Below are 11,830 nucleotides of genomic sequence, written 5' to 3' on the forward strand. Positions count from 1 at the left end.
TTAACACACACCTGTAAACTAACGTCTACAAACACACAACCTTTAAACTCTGTACTACACACACATTAACTGGTAACCTACTGTAACAAACACATCACTGGTTACAAACTATTTCTCCTCTTCTATTTTCTCTTACTTCCTCTGCCCCTATACTCTCCTTTCTTCTTACTCTCCTTCTTCTCATCTCTCTCTCCTTCACACAGAGACTGACTGCATACATGAAGATCTGTATGGTCTCAGGCCACTGATCTTCTCTTTTGGCCGCGCTACGGACCAGCAGACACTACTATGAGTTATCCTGGGCCTAACCTGGCACCAATTCCCCATGTCATGACCAAAACTGCAGGAGCGAGCTTAAGATACTGTGGTCCCCAAACATAGGTCACACCCCCGCACATTCATGACCAAAACTGCCAGAAGGATAATACTGTGTTCCCAAAACAGGGTAACCCCCACACTGGACCAAAAACTCAGGGGAAGAGATAGATACTGTTTCCGCCAACAAGTAACCCCCAACACCATGAACCAACCTGCAGGAGGAGATAGATACTGTGTAGGTGCCAATGTTGTATCGGTACTGGATGTGTATGTACACCCGGTGCCAGATGTGGTTGAGGTACTGGATGTGTATGTAACCACAGCGGTGCCGGATGTGAGTAACTGAGGCTGTGTGTGAGCCACGGTGCCAGATGTCCGGTGAGGTTACAGTGATGGGTTGTAACCCGTGCGCAGATGTGGTGAGGTAGTGATGTGTATGGATATCCCGAGTGCAACAGGATGTGGTGAGGTACTGACTTGTGTATGTACCCCAGGTAGCCAGAGGTTGGTAGAGGTACTGACGTGTGTGGTGTACACCATGGTGCAGGCTCCTACATCCAGTACGAGCTCTGCTGCCAGGTGGACTATTTTGGGGACTGTGTGTGGAACGAGTCTCCTGAGACTGTGTACCACGCGTCAGCTGCGACTGGAGAGGGTCGCAAGAAAGACGGTGAAGAGATCAATGGCATCGTTCACCAAAAAGACCTGCGTTGTCATAGTTCCCACGTGGACCCTCCACCGTGACCAGAGATTCTTGGTCCGACCCCTGAGGAGTTCAACCAGGAGAGCGTACTGGACCCGCACCTGAACCATACAATCCAACCATAAACAACCTTTAATAACAACCACAGTTACAAACCATAAACACAACCTAACATAACCACGCACAACCACACTCACACCAAGCAAACTTAAAAGGTATACAATGGCTGGCCCTCGCCCTGTCTCCAGGTTCAGTAACGGAGAACAGCGAGTCTATTGGATCCGTACATACATGCCGTTTGGAGGCGGGGCCCCAGGAAACTGTATCGGGGATGCGTTTCGCCTGAATCCATGATTCAAACCTGGCCATGGTCAAATTCCTCCAGAGTTTCACTTTCATGCCGTCTGCGACGAGACGAGTGTGAGACGCTTCACCGAGCAGACAGAAGATATGACTATCATCAACATCACTAGCATTTCATAGATAGAGCCTTGCACTTGCCGCTGTTACCTGTTTGATCATGGTCCACCACCTGCATTTAACTGGTCACCAACCTTTTTAAACATTGGTCACACACTTGTTTTTAACAATAGGTCACCACCTGTCTTAACCTTGGTTCACGCCTGTTCATTAACATGGACCTGTTTACAGGGTCCACCACTTGGTTTTAACAGTGGCCAGCAACCTGTTTAACGATGGCCACCACTTGTTTTAACATGGTCACCCACTTGTTTTAAAACGATGTCACCACCTTGTTTTACCATGGAACCTTGTTTTGAACGATGTCACCACCTTGTTTTAACATGGACCAGCACCATGTGTATTAAACCATGATCAACCACTTGTTTAACATGAGCCAGAGCACCTGGTTTTAAACATGGTTCACCACCTGTCATTTACATGGTCGAGCAAACACTGTATTTAACAAGTGAGATCCACCAACCTGTTGTTAGAACAGGTGGTCACCACCTGTTTTAGGATGGTCACCCACTTGTAATGTAAACATGGTACCACCTGTTTAACGATGGTCAGCCAACTGTTTTAGGATACCAGAACTGTCTTTAACATGGTCAGCACCGGATTTTAACATCGGTCAGCACTGGTTTGTAACACGGACCTGTTCTTAACATGGACCTGTATTTAACAATGGAGCCTGTTTTAAAACATGGACCTGCTTTAACATCGGACCTTTTTAACATGACCTGTTTTAACATGGACCTGTTTTAACATAGGACCTGTTGTAACATGGACCTGCTGTTAACATGGACCTGTTTTACCCATGGAACCTGTTATTATAACCATGGACCGTTTTTATCATGCGACCCTGTTTCTTATCAATGGACCTTTGGTTTTTAACATGGACCTGTTTTAACAGGTCCAGCACCTGTTTTAACATGGACCTGTTTTAACATAGACCTGTTTTACATAGACCGCTTTATACCATGGACCGTCTTCAACCAATGGACCCTGTTTTAACATGACCTGCCTTCAACATGGACTGTTCTTAACTAGACCCTGTTTATCATGACCTGTCTTAACATGGACCTGCTTTTTAAACAGGGTCAGCAACTCTGTTTTAATGGACCTGGTTAACATAGAACTCTGTTTAACATGAGACGCTGTTTTATAACATAGACCCCGGTTTTAACATAGACCTGTTTAACATGGTACCTGTAAATTTAACATGGGGACCTTAATTTAACATGGACCTGTTTTACATGGACACTGTTTTAAACATGACCTGTTTTAACATGGTCACCAGCCTGTAATGGTAGCATGGAACCTGTTTTTAAACATTGGACCTGTTTTTATCTGGTCACAGCCTGGTTTGTAACATGGGACTTGTTCATGTAGATGGACTGTTTTAACATAGTGACCTGTTTAATTTCATGGACCTGTTTTAACATGGACCGTTTTAAACATGACCTGTCTCTTTAACATGGCCTGGTTTTAACATGGACCTGTTTGGTAACATGGTCACTGCCATGTTTTAACATGGAACCGTGTTTTTACATGACTGTTTAACACTGGGACCTGTTTTTAACCATGACCTGTTTACATGGGACCTGTTTAAACATAGGACCTTGTTCTTAAACAGTGACCTGCTTACCATGGACCTGTTCTATAAATCATTGGACCTGATTTAGTCATTGGACCTGTTTATCAATGGGGACCTGTGTTAACAGACCTGTCATTTACGGTCAGAGCACACCTGCTTTTAGAACATGGGACACCTGTTTAACATAGACCTGTTTAGACAAGACCTGCTTTTAACATGGACCTGTTATAACATGGAACTGCTTTAAACAAATGACCTGCCTTTAACATGGACTGTTTTAACATGGACCTGTTTTATCATGGACTGTTTTAACATAGACCTGTGGTTCTGAAACATGAGACTGTTTTAACATGGGACTCGTGTTTTAACATTGGACGTCGTCTTTAACATGGAACTGTTTTAACCATGCGACTGTTTAACAGTGGACGTGTTTTGAACACTGACCTGTTTAATCAGGGGACCTTTGTATAAGACCATAAGGACCTGTATCTTAAAACACTGGACCTGTTCTTAACTGGACCTGTTTTAAACATGGACCTGGCTTTTAACAGGACCATGTTTTGGTTAGGACATGACCTGTTTAATCTGACCTGTATTTAGACATGGGACCTTTTTTAACATGACCTGTTTTAACGGGACCGTTGTTTTAACGATGACCTGTCTTATAACAATCGGATCCTGTCCCGGATTGTATAAAACATCAGGTGACCATTGTGGTTTATTGACAAATGAGAACCTGATGAGTTTAGGTCCACTGACCTGTCGTTGATTTGGTTAACAAAAACAATGGGAAAGCACACGGCCGCCTGTGTTTGAACAGACTGGAGCCAGTGTTTATCCCATGGACACTTTGTATGTTAAATATACATGGTACCAACATTATGTGAACTTGATAATATAACACATATGGACATGCGTTAAAGCAGTGCTCAATTTAAATCACCTCCCTCACGAGGTTTTGAATTATCTAAGTTGGTCGCTTAGAGTCGTGAACCGAGAACAGGAACTAGGTCCTAGCATCATGGTAGGTAATTAGAAAGTTAGAATATCTAATGGTTCAGGTTAGGACTGGGGCAAGGGGGAATCTTTGGTCTATAGATCAGTGTTAGGTTAGATATCTAATGGTCAGGTGTAGGATAGGGCAGGGAATCTGGTCCGTAGATCAGTGTTAGGTTGATAGTAATCCTAACGGTTTCAGTTAGGACTGGGGCAGAGGGACATCTGGGTCCTAGATCAGTGCGTATAGTTCAGTATTCTTATACGGTTCAGGTTTAGGGAACTGGGAGCAGGGGAATCTGGTTTCCTCAGATCAGGGGGTTAGGTTAGTATCTTAAAATGGTCAGGGTTAGGACCTGGGGCAGGGGGGCAAATCTATGGGTTCCTAAATCGTCGGGTTAGAGTTGAGTATCTAAATGGTTCAGTAGAACTAGGGGCAGGAGGAATCTGCGTCCTAGATCGGTTAGGAGTTTCGCTATCTAATGTTCAGTTAGGACTGCGGGCAGGGGAATCTGGTCCTAGATCAGTTGGTTAGGTTAGTATCTATGTTCAGGTCGGATGGGGCAGGGGAAATCTGTCTATAGATACACGGGGCTGGGAGGTATTTAACAAGGCAGTTCATCAGTAGATTGAGGATTATAGCTACCTGTAGGAAGTCGCAAAGATTTCACCCTACACACCACTGACGCACGCAACGCGCACGCGCCACACCACACGCACGCGCCACGCGCACACACACCACACACAACACACACAGCCACACAACACACAACCACAACCCACTGTTGGAGATGGGACACACCAGGAGTATATGTTATGTTTTCTCTATACGATCCCAAAATTGGAGGATTGGGACATCCAGGGATATGGTGATTAAGTGATGCCCAAACGACCAATCAAACTGAGGCTGGAGCCCCGTAGCAACATCCCTAGCAACACCACCACCACCTCTCTGAAGAGTTAAACAACGTGACCAAATGCAGGAGCACCCTACCCTAGCCTAGAGCACCCTACCATACCCTACTTCACCCAACCCTACCCTAGAGTACTCTACACTGGAGGACCCTACCCTACCATAGAGTACTCTACATTGGAGAACCCAACCCTACCCTGGAGTACCCTACCCTACCCTAGAGTACCCTACGCTAGAGTACCCTACCCTGGAGGACCCTACCTTACACTAGAGCACCCTACCCTACAGCACACTACCCTGGAGGACCCTACCCTACCATAGAGCACCCTACCCTGGAGTACCCTACCCTACCCTAGATTACTCTACATTGGAGAACCCTACCCTACCCTAGAGCACCCTACCCTACAGCACCCTACCCTGGAGAATCCTACCCTACCATAGAGCACCCTACCCTGGAGCACACTACCCTACCCGAGAGGACCCTACCCTACCCTACAGCACCCTATCCTACCCTAGAGGACTCTACCCTGGAGCACCCTACTCTACCCTACAGAACCCTACTCTAGAGTGCTCTGCTCTACCCTAGAGGACCCTACCCTAACCTACAGTACCCTACCCTACCCTAGAGTACCGTACCCACCCTGGAGTACCCTACTCTACCCTAGAGTACCCTACCCCACCCTGGAGTACCCTACTCTACCCTAMCACCTCTAGGTGTTCTGCTGTCCAGTCATTCCTGAAAAACCGAGTATCAGCCCTCTCCCTTCCAAGGGCAGAGTCTGTTTAGTACCTTTTTAGGAAAGAAAAACATTTTGAATCAGAAGATAATATTGCAGCTTCTAATCAGTTGGAATACCAGGTTCACATCTTACGTCAACTTTTTTTGCCGTCTAGTTAATAATTTTTTAAAATGTAATCTATGACATTATTTAGGATCCTTAAGACATAAGCTTCTACTAAACTAAATAAAACAAATATTAGAATAACAGTGTGGTTTCACATAAAACTATTTTGAAAATGTTTGCCTTGAAACGGAAGCAAACAGAACGAAACGTGGAGGACAAACCTGAATTTATCCCAATAGAAACTCTCATTTTGATCTGTGTGCTTCCATTTCGTTCTTAAACGTTAAACGGTTTCCGTAATGAATGTGCCCCTACAATGTGTGCCCCTAATGAATGTGCCCCTAATGAATGTGCCCCTACAAAAAATAATATGTTCCCTTATTTTGAAGGCGAACCGCAAATTCCATTGTTGCTCATCCTTATTCTAGCTAGCATCACACAGGTGTTTTCCGATGGGATACAATAATCACTTGCAACCTGCACGGTCTCAAACAGAGTACCGAGAACACCAACGTTCGGTAGTCGAGATCTGTCGCGTGCACAGAAGAACCAAAACAGAACCGGACAGAAAAAACAACTCAAAACCTGTCAGACCATCGGAGAAGTGAACTAAAACGAGCCTGAGAGAAAACGGAGCCTTTGTTTCAGAAGCAGCAGGGAGCCGAACCGGAGGAAAGATATGAGTTTTCTGCCTACTTCTCTGCTGAGACCTGACCCTCCTGGCCCTCCTCATCACCCTCATTGTAGTGTAAGGACTTCAAATCAAATGTTATTTGTCACATGCATCGTAGTTAACAGTGAAATGCTTACTTACGGGTCCTTTTTACAATGGTAACATTGTTTGTGCAAGTGCATTGCAAGTGCATGTAGAGGTCAACTTACAAAAGTCACTGTTTGTTAAACTATACTTTCAGTTCCTTTTGATACTATGTTCCTGTCTTACTTCTGCCTAAACACACGATAGCAATAAGAGGAAGAAGATTGGGAGACTAACCACAAATAACAATAAACTGAAACTCCGCCTAGCAGAGACATCTTTGTATTAGCAACTATTAATTATGAGTTTATACGGTATTAAAGTTAAGGGCAATCACCCGGGACAGGTAATGTCAGTAATGGATAAAAAGGGAAATCAAATCAAATCAAATTGACTCATAAAGCCCTTCGTACATCAGCTGATATCTCAAAGTGCTGTACAGAAACCCAGCCTAAACCCCAAACAGCAAGCCATGCAGGTGTAGAAGCACGGTGGCTAGGAAAAACTCCCTAGAAAGGCCAGAACCTAGGAAGAAACCTAGAGAGGAACCAGGCTATGAGGTGTGGCCAGTCCTCTTCTGGCTGTGCCGGGTGGAGAAGCCCGGTGGCTAGGAAAACACCATCTTGAGAACTGAGTGTGTTACTTGCAAATTACTGTAATTGTACTGTAATTACTCCTTATTAAACAAACTAACCTCTGATCAAATACGTTTTCTGTGGTCTCTTGTATGAACAGAAATCCCTTACACTATATGCAGAGTAACATGGTTATATACAGAATAACATGGCTGTATACAGGGATACATAGGGCCATGTACTGGCCCTATGGTGTGTTCACTAAGATGGGTATCCCTGGTCCCAAACTTCTACCTTACTTTGGCACAATGATGGAGTATARAAAGGTTAGTACCAGTTCAGAATAAACATCTCATATTTTAAACAATAGTGTTATTTTCCCCCCATGTAAAATAATACATTGAGAAGGAAAAAGAGGACTAGACGGTTGTTTAAACAATGGATAAATAAAAGGTAATATGAGACATGATCAGTCTAGAAGTTGTGTTTTTGACCCTGGGAACCATAGAAAATAACAAACCCTCCTCAACCCTCACCTGTTTCAGGTGTGTTCTCTGTTCATTTTTAAATAGATTTTACCTTTATTTAACTAGGCAAGTCAGATATGAACAAATTCTTATTTACAATGACTGCCTAGGAACAGTGGGTTAACTGCCTTGTTTCGGTGGCAGAACAGCTGATTTTTACCTTGTCAGCTCGGGGATATGACCTAGCTACCTTCTGGTTACTAGTCCAACGTCCTAACCACTAGGCTACCTCCCTCCCTATATGTGATGGGATGTATAGACATTATGGACATTATGTCGATAGAATATATAGCAAATCTGTAGAATACATGGATAGAATTGTATACAGTTGAAGTCGGAAGTTTACATACACTTAGGTTGGAGTCATTAAAACTCGTTTTTCAACCACTCCACAAATTTCTTGTTGACAAACTATAGTTTTGACAAGTCGGTTAGGACATCTACCTTGTGCATGACAAAAGTACTTTTTCCAACAATTGTTTAGACAGATAATTTCACTTATAATTCACTGTATCACAAATCCAGTGGGTCAGAAGTTTACATACACTAAGTTGACTGTGCCTTTAACCTTACCTTCCGCGTAGCGGTAAAATACCAATGCTTGGCGCTAATCCCTTCGGCACTTCAGTGGCTAAGATCTGACAAAGGAAAATGAAGCGGGAGAGCGCTTGGGCGACTAGAGTTGACAATTAAGTATCATGGCTTGTTAGCTCCGTTGGCCAGCCTCCTCTCATTCCCACCCTGTCAGGTGACCTTTTTTAATGTGATAGGACTACACACTATATTTTTTTACACTGTCGTGGTCCTTCTATTAGCCAATAAAGCATGTTTCTTATTGATGACACTATTTCACACGCAGACTGAAACGCTCAACGTACCAACCACAATGAGATGACTGCCTAGTCTGCTATTCAAGCACCCCCCGGACCCCTCCAAGCAGCTGGTATGGGAGATAACATGCAATGCCTAACACCCCACTCCGCCTTAGGAAATCAATAGGGAGACAGAAGATCCAACTTACCCCAGTAGGCCAACAATATCTCTCATTTGGACTTGCCTATAAGACCCTTCGTGCCACTACGACATATTATTGTGATTATTAGTTTGTCTTTCTAACATAGGCAAGGTCTAGATTGAAGTAATTATAACTCTCTATATTGACTGCCTTGTTTTCAGAGGAGTGGCAGAACAACACCTATTATTACCATAGATAGATAGGGGATTCGATCTTGCAACCTTCAGTTACTAGGTCCGGACGCTCTGACCACTAGGCTAAACCTGGCCGCCCCAATTCTAACGATGTGTTTTCGATTTGTGTCTTATAATTAAAAGCGTAGTTTATTTTATTCCCCATTCCATCAAGGAACGTGGCAATAACCAGTAATTAACTTGGCCAGCAAGCTCAAAAATGATCTAAATGACTAATAGAGAGAGCACTCACTTCACAGACCTAACATGGTCAGATACTTTTTTAAGAAGATGTCACGGTAAGTAATGGAATCCAGGGTTCTGGGGGGTTGCCGTGGGGAGTTGAATCACACCATTACGTGGTCCAGATGCTTTTACAAGTAAGATGTCATGGTAAGTAACTGGAGGTCCAGGTTTCCTGGGGGTGTGGGGAGTGTACCACGCAACATCAAGGGGGGTCAGAATGACTTGCAGGAGGGAGGAACAGAACCAATGGCCGGCCGCAAACACGCTGGTCGAGCCACACCATGGGGGGGGGCGGGGGGGGGGTGTCCAGGTGGGATTGGGGCAGAGGCACAGCCATGTGTCAGGGCCACAAGTTGTTGTCCTCAGTCGCGATCCAAGAGCCCCAGGCCCGTCCGGAAGGAGAGACAGAGAAAGAGAAAAGATCTGGCTTATTAGTGAAGATAGGTTAAGAGAACCACAGTACACTGGAGGTAGAGGATAAGGCTTAGTGAGAACATGGCTAAGAACCCACCCCCCTCACCCACCCGCCCCCCCCAGCTTGCTAGCCCACACACTGGTCCCCGCCCGCCCCATCTCTCCCACTCCCGCTCCGAGACCACGACGGCAGCTCCCCCACCCCCGGCATACCCCCCCCCCCGCGCCCCCCCCGCCCTCCCCCCCCCCCCCCTCCCCCCCCCCCCCTCACCCCCCCCCCCCACCTCTCCCCCCCGCTTCCCCCGCCCTCCCTCCCCGCCCCTCCCCCCTGCCCCCCCCCCCCCCCCCCCCCTCCCCCCCCCCAGTCCACTGGCGTAGAGGATAAGGCTTAGTGAGAACATGGACCCCAGTAACACCTGGAGGTAAGAGGATAAGCTTAGTCGAAACATGGGCCACAGTACACTGGCTAGAGAACTAAGTTTATGAGAACATGGGCTAAGACCACAGGTAATGAGGTAGAGGATAAGGCTTAGTAGAACATGGCTAAGACCACAGTACACTGGAGGTAGAGGATAAGCTTATGAGAACATGGTAAGATAACACCAGTACACTGGGAGGTAGAGGATAAGGCTTTGAGAACATGGTTAAGACCACAGTACACTGGAGGTAGAGCGGATAAGCTTAGTGAGGACATGGTTAAGACCACAGTACACTGGAGGTAGAGGATAAGGCTTAAGTGAGAACATGGTTTACACCACAGTATACCTGGAGTAGAGATAAGGCTGATGAGAACATGGCAAGACCACAAGTACCACTGCGAGGGAGAGGATAAGCTTGTGAGAACATGGCTATGGCTCCTATGAAAACTAAGTGGCGCAATCATCGGCCCAGATTGACACGCAAAAATGTTATATATAATTCATTAATCGCAATGACCCTTCAGTGTGGTTTCTGTGAGTGCGGCGTGCGTGCCCGTTATCCGACGAGAGAGAGCCGCGCGACATTTCAGCAGCAGGTATAAAATAATGACATAGAGTGATCTAGATAGTCTGTTCTATCTATCTATTCTACCTAGATCACTCTATCTACCTAGATCACTCTATCTATCTATCACTCTATCTATCACTCTCAATCTATATATTCACTCTATCACTCTATCTATCACTATCTATCACTCTATCACTCTATCACTCTATCATATCTATCTATCTATAGATAGATAATAGATAGTACGATAGATATGATAGATAGATAGATAGATAGATAGCCAATTCAAACAGACATGTAGCAGTTATCTAACTGAGCATTAATGTCCTTTCGACCGGAACTGTATAGCCGAGATAAATCTGCACGGTTTGAAAAACTGGGATTAACAGTAGCCATGGGACACGGTTAAAAATATTCGCAGAATAGCCTAATTGACAAAAACTTGCTGTGCATAGATCTCACTGAAACATGTAATTTGAGCCGTACATTTGGAAGACCCATTTGCGACCAAGCTTTAACTCCTGACTGATGTTCTTGAGATGTTGCTTCAATATTCCACATCATTTTTCTTTCCCTCATGATGCTTATCCTATTTGTGAAGTGCACCAGTCCTCCTGCAGCAAAGCACCCCACAACAGTATGCTGCCACCTCTGTTGCTTCATGGTTGGGATGGTGTTCTTCAGCTTTACAAGCCACGCCTTTTTTTTCCTCCAAACATAATGATTGGTGATTATGGCCAACACGGTCTCTTTTTGTTTCATCATAACCAGAGGACATTTCTCCAAGAAGTATGATCTTTGTCCCATGTGCAGTTGGAACCGTAGTCTGGTTTTTTATGGCTTTTGGAGCAGTGGCTTATTCCTTGCTGAGCGCCTTTCAGGTTATGTCGATATAGGACTCGTTTACTGTGGATATAGATACGTTTTGTACCTGTTTCCTCCAGCATCTTCAACAAGTCCTTTGCTGTTGTTCTGGGATTGATTTGCACACAAAGTACGTTATCTCTTGGAGACAGAAAGCTCTCCTTCCTGAGGGTATGACGGTCGTGGTCCCATTGTGTTTATACTTGCATACTATTGTTTGTACAGATGAAGGTGGTACCTTCAGGCGTTTGGAAATTGCTCCCAAGGATGAACCAGACTTGTGGGAGGCTACATTTTTTTTCTGAGGTCTTGGCTGATTTATTTTGATTTTCCATGATGTCAAGCAAAGAGGCACTGAGTTTGAAGTAGGCCTTGAATACATTAGGCCTATCAGAAGCTCGAAAGCATGCATAATTTTCTGTAATTTTCCAAGCTGTT

General features: G+C 44.9%; 1 long non-coding RNA gene across 1 annotated transcript; it reads left to right on the forward strand.

Moving 5' to 3' along the window:
- Window positions 1–4,960: 4,960 nt before the first annotated feature.
- LOC139027120 (uncharacterized) lies at window positions 4,961–7,494 on the forward strand. Its single transcript, XR_011479167.1, has 2 exons — window positions 4,961–6,582; window positions 7,399–7,494. It is a non-coding gene; the product is annotated as an uncharacterized lncRNA (long non-coding RNA).
- Window positions 7,495–11,830: the final 4,336 nt, after the last annotated feature.

The sequence above is a fragment of the Salvelinus sp. IW2-2015 genome, unplaced genomic scaffold (genome assembly GCF_002910315.2).
Source record: "Salvelinus sp. IW2-2015 unplaced genomic scaffold, ASM291031v2 Un_scaffold7598, whole genome shotgun sequence".
Lineage (NCBI taxonomy): Eukaryota > Metazoa > Chordata > Actinopteri > Salmoniformes > Salmonidae > Salvelinus > Salvelinus sp. IW2-2015.